General features: G+C 39.1%; 1 long non-coding RNA gene across 1 annotated transcript; it reads right to left on the bottom strand.

The window, feature by feature from the left end:
• Window positions 1–1,641: 1,641 nt before the first annotated feature.
• On the bottom strand, window positions 1,642–6,299 carry LOC133483349 (uncharacterized). The gene is made up of 3 exons (XR_009790082.1): window positions 6,190–6,299; window positions 1,912–2,003; window positions 1,642–1,834 (listed from the first exon to the last, which is right to left on the bottom strand). It is a non-coding gene; the product is annotated as an uncharacterized LOC133483349 (long non-coding RNA).
• Between the last annotated feature and the right edge of the window lie 5,692 nt (window positions 6,300–11,991).

Below are 11,991 nucleotides of genomic sequence, written 5' to 3'. Positions count from 1 at the left end.
CTTTAATTGAACATTCTGTACAGTTCATGTGCCCTGTGATGTTGAAATAATAGATATTATTGTTGAGAATGCTCTGTGCATCAATGAGAACTAGGCGAACTAGGCCAAGGGCGTCATGGAATGTTGACATTGCTTCAGAGCATAATCCTTGCCTGAGTGTGGTATGTGCAGTACAGTAAGTCTCATACCCTAGTCTCTTTGTTCACTGCGGTGCAGTGATGCACTGTCTCACTCTAGACTCCTGGCAGGGCTTTCCATTCTGCCTGTCAAAGGCAAACCTGGTTCAAACATTGATGTGGGCTATCAAGTGTCCTGGAGACTCATTTTTTCCCTTTCTGTTCTCCTTGAATTTCAGTAAAATCATATAGAGGGAGTAAAAAGCTGTTCTACACATGAGGCTATGTAACGCAGGTCTTTCCAAAGTACTTTTCAATTATATTATACAGAGCATGAACTGAAATGTCTATTTCCAGTCAATAATGTTCGATTTTTATTGTATTTATTTATTTTGCTGCTTGAGCAATGGTCCTAAAATGAATCATATATATATATATATATATATATATATATATACATACATTTACATATGTATGTATATATATATATATATATATATATATATATATATATATATATATACATACATTTACATATGTATATATATATATATATATATATATACACATTTACATATATATATATATATATATATATATATATATATAATATAAAATATATATATTTGTATTGAAACGTTTGATATACAGTGGTCATGGTTCGGTACGCACTAAACCGTGTCCCTTAAGTATCGAACCGAACCGTGAATTTTCTGTATCGTTGCACCCCTAATATATCCGTTTTAAAGTTGTAGCATTTATCATGAACTAATAACTTTAATAAAGGGTCCAATTATTGCTCTTCTTTAGCTCCACAGCATCCTCTGATTTGAAACAACAGATGTGGTCTCTGCCTTGTGTGTTGCTTTGCTCTGACAATTGTATCTTGCATTGTAATAGCTTTGGTTTCAGATCCCATCCGCATGTGACACTGGTTGTCTTTCAAGCTGCTTCTTTAGACATAACAAGCCTGCAAATAGTGTAATGTTTCTCCCTCAGGAGCACTAAAGCATTGTTGTAATCATTCACAACTGGCATAATCACATAGTCACTTGTTTAAAAAACAAAAGTATTGTAATACAGTATTAACACAGTACTTTTATGCTTCAATGAATCAGTGGTGTTTCTCAATGGTAAACATGCAAGACATTGTTTTGCTGTATTGCAACTGAACATACTAACAGTATAGTTCGGCAGCACTGGCGTTTCCTGCTCTGTGATAAATTAGTACCTGCATGCTGCTTGTACATCCACATATGTATGCTCCTCTGAATGTACCTGAGTCCCATTACAGCCGTTTAGGGATGGCGGAAATGTTCTTGCGCTTGTCAGTTTTGTCTCACTTTATCTGAGCTACAGGATACAACTGTGTTGCAGTGCTTCCCTTCGTCCTCGATCACCAGTTTGTTGTTTTGGAGTACAGCTGCTAAATTCATTTACATCCCATAAGGATTGACTTAATCTAAAGACAAAACACTCATAAAATCCGAACAAATCCCATAGACAAATGTTCCATAGACAGAGGTTTATTATGCAACTTCATGAAAATTATACTGTATGTTACAATAAAACAAAATGCAAAAGGTTAATGAACTGTATTTGTAATACTTAAAATGTACATCAATTTATATGTGTGTTCACGTCTTCATAAACCATCCCTGAGGAGCAGTGTAGTGATTGTGGGACTCCAGAGCTTGTGTAAGCACCTTGGGCAAAGGCTGAAAATTACATATATTTTTTATTGGTGGGGAAAACCAGAGGACTTGGAGAAAACCCATGCAGGAAAACTACTCACAGAAAAGACCCCAAGTCAGGTGTTAAAAGCTTTCCAAGGTGAAATTGAACCAGGGACCTTTGTGTTGGGGGGCACTCTTCCACCAGAGCAGACTGGAACAAAGTTAACTCATGGAATTATTTAAACTATTAAAGATAGAGGAGCATGCAAGTATCACTTGGAATGGAACAGTTACAGTACACTTAAGGCAAAGCATCATATTAGATACAGCGGCTGAAATAAGCATATCACACGTCACCATTTTTCTCATAAAATACAACCCCAATTCCAATGAAGTTGGGACATTGTGTTAAACATAAATAATAACAGAATACAATGATTTGCAAATCATGTTCAACCTATATTTAATTGAATACACTACAAAGACAAGATATTTAATGTTCAAACTGATAAACTTGCTCCAAAAAAGCTGGCACAGGTGGCAAAAAAGACTGAGAAAGTTGAGGAATGCTCATCAAACACCTATTTGGAACATCCCACAAGTGAACAGGCTAATTGGGAACAGGTGGGTGCCATGATTGTGTATAAAAGTAGCTTCCCTGAATTGCTCAGTCAATCACAAGCAAAGACCTCTTTGTGAAGTGTGTGAGAAAATAGTCAAAACGTTTAAGGACAATATTCCTCAATGTACAATTGCAAGGAATTTAGGGATTTCATCAACTACGGTCCATAATATCATCAAAAGGTTCAGAGAATCTGGAGTAATCACTGCATGTAAGCGGCAAGGCCTAAAACCGACATTGAATGCCCGTGACCTTCGATCCCTCACCATCAAAAACTGACATCAATGTGAAAAGGATATCACCACATGGGCTCAGGAACACTTCAGAAAACCAATATCATTAAATACAGTTCGGCGCTACATCCATAAGTGCAACTTGAAACTCTACTATGCAAAGCAAAAGCCATTTATCAACAACACCCAGAAACGCCGCCGGCTTCTCTGGGCCTGAGCTTACCTAAGATGGACTGATGCAAAGTGGAAAAGTGTTCTGTGGTCCGACGAGACCACATTTCAAATTGTTTTTGGAAATTGTGGACGTCGTATCCTCCGGGCCAAAGAGGAAAAGAACCACCCGGACTGTTATGGACGCAAAGTTCAAAAGCCAGCATCTATGATGGGATGGGGCTGTGTTAGTGCCAATGGCATGGGTAACTTACACACCTGTGAAGGCACCATTAATGCTGAAATGTATATACAGGTTTTGGAGAAACATATGCTGCCATCCAAGAAACGTCTTTTTCATGGACGGCCCTGCTTATTTCAGCAAGACAATGCCAAACCACATTCTGCACGTGTTACAACAGCGTGGCTTCGTAGTAAAAGAGTACGGGTACTAGACTGGCCTGTCTGCAGTCCAGACCTGTCTCCCATTAAAAATGTGTGGCACATTATGAAGCGTAAAATACAACAACGGAGAACCCGGACTGTTGAACAGCTGAAGCTGTACATCAAGCAAGAATGGGAAAGAATTCCACCTACAAAGCTTCAACAATTAGTGTCCTCAGTTCCCAAACGTTTATTGAATGTTGTCAAAAGAAAAGGTGATGTAACACAGTGTAAACATGACCCTGTCCCAGCTTTTTGGAACATGTTGCAGCCATAAAATTCTAAGTTAACGATTATTTGCTAAAAACAATAAAGTTTATTAGTTTGAACATTAAATATCTTGTCTTTGTCGTGTATTCAATTAAATAAAGGTTGACCATGATTTGCAAATCATTGTATTCTGTTTTTATTTGTTTAACACAACGTACCAACTTGATTGGAATTGGGGTTGTATATTTCCAAATGAAAATTTCACCAGATGTTGGGAGTAACCCAAATAATCAATACATACAAAGAAAGTAGAACAAATAAAATTAGAAAACCGTAATTTCTCATGTATAATGCGCAGCCCCAAAGTTGACCTCAAAATTCAGGAAAACCCTTCTACCTATGTATAATGCATTTTTACAATGCATGATTTTGCTTCTACCCATACCATCAAAACATGAAGTATTATCTGTATTTTGCTAGTTTTTAGAATTATTCTGAATTGAAGCACTTTATTTGAACATGTAATACTTTATTTTTATTTGCTCTTATTTTGAAATTCACAGCCCTACTTTTATTTAGTAAATGAGAAAACAGACAGTTATGGTCATATGTTTATTACCCAGGCATAATTTGTAATATGTGTACAATTCTTTAAAGAAAACATGAAAGACCAGGCAAATCACATTTCATTTTGTTTGAATGGGATTCAAATTAAACTGTCAAGCATTTCAGGAAAGCATTATCATTAAACAAAACTTAACCATGAAGAAATTAAAGATGGTTGTTGTTCAGTCATCAGTCGTATTTAAAAAATAAATAAATAAAATATTTCACAAAATCTACCTGGGCATGTAAACTTTTGAGCACAATTGTACATATATACAGTCATATGTACCCCTGTCATATTGAAATGAAAGTGTAGGCTACACCTTTTTCATAACCTCTAGGGGGCGGTGGTATATTGGAATGAAAGTGTACAGTGTACAATACAAGTTTTCCCCCATACCTATATATAATGTGCACTATTGAATATTGAACATTTTTATACATGAGAAATTATGGTAATTTATAATAATAATAATGTGAAATGACACAGGGAAAAAGTATTGAACACTCCAACTGGTATTTATTAAATACTTTGTGCAAAAGCCTTTGTTTGCAATGACAAGTTCAAGACGCCTCCTGTTTGGAGAAACTAGTACCATGCATTGCTCTGGTGTGATTTTGGCCCATTCCTCCATACAAGCAGTCTTCAAATCTTGAAGGTGGCGTGGGCTTATTTTATGCAGAGGTGGGTAGCCAAATATTGTACTCAAGTAAGAGTACCATATTTTCATGATCATAAGGCACGCTTAAAAGTCTTAAATTTTTTCCAAAATGGACGGGGCGCCTTATAATGCGGCACGCCTTATGTGTGCACAAAATCTGTAAATGTTGTTGTGTGACTTTGATGAGCGCTCCGCTTGACTGACTGGGAGCATTTCCTGCCGACTCGCTGCTTATGTATATATATATAGAGGAAAGATGGACGTGACTGACAGCATCCGGACTGACAGCATCCGGACGTTAAAGGGGGACGGGTGCGCGTGAAAGAGGACGCTAAAGGCACGCCCCCAGTAGATTTGGCTAAAGACCCCCGAAAATGGCACCTACGAAGAGACACGCTTACGAAGCACAGTTTAAACTGCGAGCTATCGGTTACGCGGAGGAACATGGGAATCGAGCAGCCGCGAGAAAATTCAGGATCAACGAATCCATGGTTCGCAAGTGGAGGAAGCAGGAAAACGAGCTTCGCCAAGTCAAGAAGATGAAGCGCCGGGCGAGTTACGCCACCATATGTGAATGGATTGTGGATGCCTGGGCTAAGGTATCTGCTTTGACTGTTGTCCGAGCTTTCGCGAAAGCCAGCATCATTGCTGAACAGCCCCCCGGCAACGAGACTGACTCCGACAATGACGAGAGGGAACCCGGCATGTTTGATGGAGAACTTGCCCAGCTGTTCATTTCGGATACAGCACATGATGACTTTGTTGGATTTGTGGATGAGGATTGATCAAAAAATAATGTGAGTACATTGTTAACTACTTCAATAAAGTACAACCAAACTCAGTTTTGCTCCCGCTGCCTTGCATGCATGCTAGCGTATGTTTTAGCGTGCATGTATGCTACCATATGTTTTAAGCTAGCGTATGTTTTAAAATGCCTGTGCCCAATAATACGGTGCGCCTTATGTATGTGTTAAATGCAGAAATAGACCCCGTAACTGTGACTGGGCCTTTTAATACGGTGCACCTTTTGGTCGTGCAAATACGGTACTGTTACTTTAGAATAATATGACTCAAGTAAAAGTAAAAAGTAGTCATCCAAATATTGACTTGAGTAAGAGTAACAAAGTATTCAATGAAAAATCTATTCAAGTAAAGAGTAACTTGTGAGTAACTTCTGATTATTATTATTTTTTTAAAAATCAGAACATGGAAATCAAATTAAATTAAAAAAATATATATATAATATATGGGAGTCGACACCCTTTAAATTTTTAACTGCCCAAAAACCAACAACACATACATTGGGCCCTACAGAAACATTATTTGCTTTATTCGCTTAAATGACTACATGAAGAAGCTGTTTGCTGACCAGAGTTATTGATTGTGTGTGTGTGTGTGCGAGACCATAGGGATAGTGCTAATTTTGCCATATCCACTGCCAAAACAACAAAAGAAACATCTGCAACTTACCGCAAGGTGTTTTCTCAAGTTTGAAGTGAGCTGAAATATCCAAGTTTGAGCAGTCATCATTTAAGAGCTGCATGATTAAGCTGTTGTTTTTTGGAGTCTGTAAAATAAACAGTCGCGCGGCTGTCTTTTTCCCCAAAATGAGTCATTTTGATTGGCTCGCAAAGGCTATGTGAGGGGGTCATGTGACTGCCTTGTGTCGTCTGATTGGTGAAAAAGTAGTCATTTTGATTGGCTTGAAAAGGCTACGTGCGTGGGCATGTGACGGCCTCGTGTCGTCTGATTGGTGAATTGGAGTCAAATGACGTTGGTGATCCCGTTTGATTGGCGCAAAGGCACCCTGTGCGAAAGTCGAAGATGGAGTCTAAAAATAGACGCGTACACGTAAGAATGAATAAATAAAAGTAGTGAACGGAATGTCGATCATTGTAACGGAGTAAAAGTATCGATCGTTCTTCACATACTCAAGTAAAAGTAAAAAGTACGGAGCATTTAAAGTCCTCTGAGAAGTACAGTTAATAGAATATGTTACTATGTTATGTTGTGTTTGTGCACCTCTGCTTTTATGGACCTTGAGTTTCAGTTCTTTCCATGGATTTTCAATTGGATTCAAGTCAGGTAATTGGCTGGGCCATTGTAGCAGCTTTATTTTTCATGTTTTTCTTTGAAACCAATTGAGAGTTTCCTTGGCAATTTGTTTTGGATCATTAGCCTGATGAAACGTCCACCCTCGTTTCATTTTCATCATACTCGTAGATGGCAACCGATTTTTGTCATGAATGTCTCTGTAGATTTGCCCATTCATTCCTTCAACAATGTGAAGTTTACCAGTACCATTTGCTGAAAACAAGCCCCACGCCATCATGTTCCCACCCCGAAACTTCACTGTTGTTTTGGTGTTTTTAGGGTGATGTGCAGTGCCATTTCTCCTCTAAACGTGGTGTGCATTATGACATCCAAACAGTTAAATTTTGCTCTCATCAGACCAGACTATATTCTCCCAGCATTTAACTGGCTTGTCCAAATGTTGTTCAGCAAACTTTAAATGAGCTTTGACATGCTTTCCCAGCAATGGGGTCTTGCGTGGTGACCGTGCATACAGGCCATGGCGGCGGAGTGCATTACTCACTGTTTTCCTTGTGACAACAGTACCTGGTATTCCCAAGTCTTTTTTAAGCTCTCCACAGGGGGTCCTTGGCTCTTGGACAATACTTCTGATTATTCTTTGCACTCCTCTATCAGAAATCTTGCGATGAGCACCTGATCAAGGCAAATTTATGGTGGAATGATTGGCTTTCCATTTACATATTATGGCCTATTATGGCCCCAACCATGCTTACTGGAACATTCAGAAGCTGAGATATGCGCCTGTAACCAATGCCGTTGTTATGTTTTCCAACAATTAGTTTGCGATGATCTTGAGATGGTGTCCCTGCTCTTAACCATCAAGAGATATGTCTTGATTCACACCTTGGCAATAAGACCTTTTTGTTGGCCATCAATTCGGACTGAACCAGCTGTTATTCATTTGCACTGACAAGGGGATGGATTGCTGTTTGATTATTGATAGCTTTTTAGATTTTTGTTGTTGTTGTTGTTGTTGTCTTGGCTTTCCATGCTTTTTTGCACCTCCCTTACTTCATGTGCTCGATACTTTTACCCTGTGTTATTTCACATTATTAAACACAACTTTAGTTCTGATCTTATTTGTTCTACTTACTTTATATGTATGGATTACTTGGGTTGTTCCCAACATCTGGTGAAAATTTCATGTCATAGAAATAGCACCTTGGGAAATATATTTGAGAAAAAATGGTGACGTGTTAAATACTTATTTCAGCCGCTGTATATGAGTCCAGTATTTCCATACTACATATTTCGAGGGTCCCAGTCACCATGACAATGTCAGCTCTATTCATTAGGATAGGAGCCTGGCCCCGTCAGATTAAAAATTGTTCCTGGAGGTATTTTGCAGATGGCTGTTCTGTGAGAGATAACAGCTTATTCCAGATACATTTTGACAAATCATCGATACAATTAGTAAGGACAGAACATGGCACATATTGAGAAAAAATAACTGAATAAACAGACACATGCTAATATAATTATCCTGCAGATAGTTTTCCCCAAAATATTTAAAAATTAAATTTCTCCAATGAAATCATTAAGCCCTAAACAAAGCCTCGATTGCTGGCACTGAGCCTCGGTGTGTTTGCTGTGGGAGGACAATTAATGTCAAAACAGTTTAGTCCTACAAAAAGACTTTGGCTTCACCCCCACCCTGACATGGCTACAACGCAACAGCAGGCTTCAGAGCCCTTCCTGTGCAGAGACACATTCCACAAGATTGCACTGCAACAAGACGCCTCTGACTAGCCCTCTAATGAGGTTGGGGATTGTCAACAACCTTCCCTGGTGCATCTGCAGTCAGGCAGTATTGCTTGCTGCACACAAGATTGGGGCCCTTGAGACCTGGGCTTGATAATGTAATAATTGGGACCTCTCCTGGCCTTATTAGCAAGGCTAAAGTAGGGGTGGCCAATATTCACCCACACTGATAAAATATTTGCAGCAGCATCAATGTACATCTGCTACTTAAGGGTTACAGGTTGGTATTGCGTCAAAAGAATTTTGAGTGGCTGGGTCAACTTTTTGTGACAGATCTCAACTTGCAGAAAATATCCGAAAAGGTTTCCCTGTTTCCTTAGCAGAGAGTGTAGGGAGACTTTCCTTGAAGAAAAGAGAAGCAAAAGCTTTTGTTGGCCTGGCTGGTTGTGTGCCACAATCAGAGTCAGAAGCCTTTCTTGTAAAATGTTTGCCTGAATATAATAATTCACCCAAAACATTTAATGGGGTTCAATAGTGAAACATTGGGATGGCAGTTTCTCTTCAACTGGAGGCTTCAGATGGAGGGACACTAGCCAGTTTTCCTAACACGCACCTGCTTCAAAGTTAAAAAAAAGAGACATTTAAATTTTAGCATGGCTTTTTAGACCCAAAGCAAACATCAAACTCATCAAAGGTAGGGCTACAATAAAATGAGTGTGACAAGGGCCTCAATACATGCAGTATTCTAAATACTAGAAAACAGAATGTTTTTGTCAATATTCAAAGGAGACACACTGAACCTTTCCAAAAAATTAGAATATCATGGAAAAGTTTACTTATTTCCATAATTCCATTAAAAAAGTTAAACTTTCATAGATTATACATTCAGGGCCCACAATTTAAACAATTTTGAGTATTTATTTTTTTATTTTTACATAATTTGGGATTCCAGCTCATAAAACCCACAAAATCAGGATTTAAAAAAATTAGAAATGTTAGAAACTGAGTGTCACACACTAGTCATCTTCTAAACTCAAAGCACAGGTTTCCCCAGAGTCATTAAATTGCTTCAGTTTGGTTCAATTGTATCAGTTGGGTTCAATATGGGGAAGACTACAGACTTGACAACTGGCCAGAAGACCATCATTGATGCCCTCCATAGGATGGGAAAGTCTAGTGGAAGGACACAATGTGGCAGGAGAAGATTAACCAGCAAAAGAGATGACCGTGGAATTTGTTGGTTTATCAAACAGAGAAGATTCAAGAATCTAGCAGAGATCCAGAAAGAATGGAGTGAGGCGGGAGTCACAGCTTAAAAAACCACCACATTCAGACGCAACCGGGAGATGGGCTACAACTGTTGGGTTCATCGGGTCAAGCCACTTCTGAGCCTGAGCCAATGTAGGAAGCGTCTTAACTGGGCCAAGCAGAAGAAGGACTGGACTGTTGGCCAGTGGTCCAAGGTCCTGTTTTCCAATGAAAGTAAAGTGTGCCTTTCATTCGGAACTCAAGGTCCAAGGGTTTGGAGGAAGACGGGTGAAGAACAGAACGCAAGCTGCCTGAGGTCCAGTGTGAAATATCCACAGTCAGTCATGATTTGGGGTGCAATGTCCAGCGCAGGTGTTGGTAAACTTCTTTCTTAAATCCAAAGTCACCGCAACAGTCTACCAGAATGCTTTAGAGGACTTCATGATACCTTCAACTGAGGATCTGTATGGAGATGCAGATTTCCTCTTCCAGCAGGACCTGGCGCTTGCCCATACCCCCAGAAACAACAAAACCTAGTTTGATGCCCATGCTATCACAGTGCTTGCCTGGCAAGCCAAATCGCCGGATCTAAACCCCATTGAGAATATATGGGGTACTATCAAGAGGAAAATTAAGGGCACCAGATCCAAAAACAAAGAACTGACAGCAAGCATCAAGGAAATCTGGGCTTCCATAACTCCCAGGCAATGCCACAGGCTGATTGGCTCAATGCCACAGCGCGTCGAGGCAGTGATTAAAGCAAAGGGATTCCCAAACAAATATTGAAGATTAACGTATCGTTTTGAAAGTACCATATTTTGTTTGATTTAATGTGACCATAATTTATTTCTTTTTTTTTTCTCTTCAAAAACTGAAAAGTAAATGATTTCTTCACAGTATTCTAATTTTTGTGGGTTTTATGAGCTGGAAGCCCAAATTTTGTAAAAATAAACAAATAAATACTTGAAATTGTTTAAATTGTGGACGCTGAATCTATAATTTATGAAAGTTTAACTTTTTGAAAGGAATTATGGAAATAAATAAACATATCCATGATATTCTAATTTTTTTGGAAAGGGTCTCTATTATGCCCATCCTATTTTCCATACATTAAAAAAACTGTCTTCTGTCAAATAATATAGAATTACAGCACAATTTACATCCACTTGCGACACTTGAAATCATTTGGTTTTGGGTGGGCAATTCTACATGCATCAAATGTGAGCATTTGCCTACTCAAGTTGGGTACGACGACAAATTGTAGTCAGGTCAAGACCCCAACAAGGATGCAGATAAAATTTCCTTATACACTTTCTGACAGTTTTTGAAGAAATTGTTTGGTTATGCAAACCAATTTTTTTATTAGGTGTCCGGTGGCAAGACTCAGACGATCTTGGAAGTAAATATGCTGGATGTGATGGTCCTACCTGGGCTGATGTGCTTAAAGGCCTGTCACAAAACCAATTTTTTAAGATGAAATATTTTCCCAAAAACTATCACAATAAACAATAATGTTTTTGTTGTTGTTGTTTTTTGTTTGTTTGTTTTTTGTTGTTTTTTTATGCCTCTGAAATCATGCAAAATAAGGCCCTCCCTCGTGCCGCAATACTGTGTGGTTGGTCCACTGAAGGCGCTGGAGATGAGTCCTTCACCAGTCAATCAAATGTAATATACATCCGCTGTCGTCAATTACTGGCTGAATAACATCTGCCACTGAGGTTATGCATAATAAACAGTTAACTTTCCAGTGTTTGTGTTAATTGGGGACTAACACACACAACAACTCGGAGCGAGGCACTGACTTTTTAGACCAATGTTACCACAGTGGAGCGAGCTATTTAGCTCCTTAATTCACTAGCTCGTTACCTCGTGGGCTAGCGAACATAATAAAGTATGCATGTTAAAACTTTCCCGTGTGTGTTAACTGGGGACTAACACACACAACAACTTGGAGTAAGGTGCTGACGTTTTAAACGATGTTGCCGCGGTGGAGAGAGTTATTTAGGTCCTTCACTCACTAGGTCATTAGCTCACAGACTAGCTCATTAGCTCACGGGCTAGCGAACATAATAAACAGTTAACTCTCCCTTAAGTGTCTCTGTCGTGTTAATCTACGCACTTCAGACTGTGGAGTATTGGACGGAGTCAACAACGATTTGCCGGCGTTCCACAAGCCCACTAGCGACTAATTACACAGCCGTCCAACTCTCCATTGGGTCACTGTGTGAG

Source organism: Phyllopteryx taeniolatus, chromosome 9, assembly GCF_024500385.1.
Source record: "Phyllopteryx taeniolatus isolate TA_2022b chromosome 9, UOR_Ptae_1.2, whole genome shotgun sequence".
Taxonomy (NCBI): Eukaryota; Metazoa; Chordata; class Actinopteri; order Syngnathiformes; family Syngnathidae; genus Phyllopteryx; species Phyllopteryx taeniolatus.
Note: the sequence above shows the minus strand (reverse complement) of the source record. Positions and strands in the feature narration are given on the sequence as shown.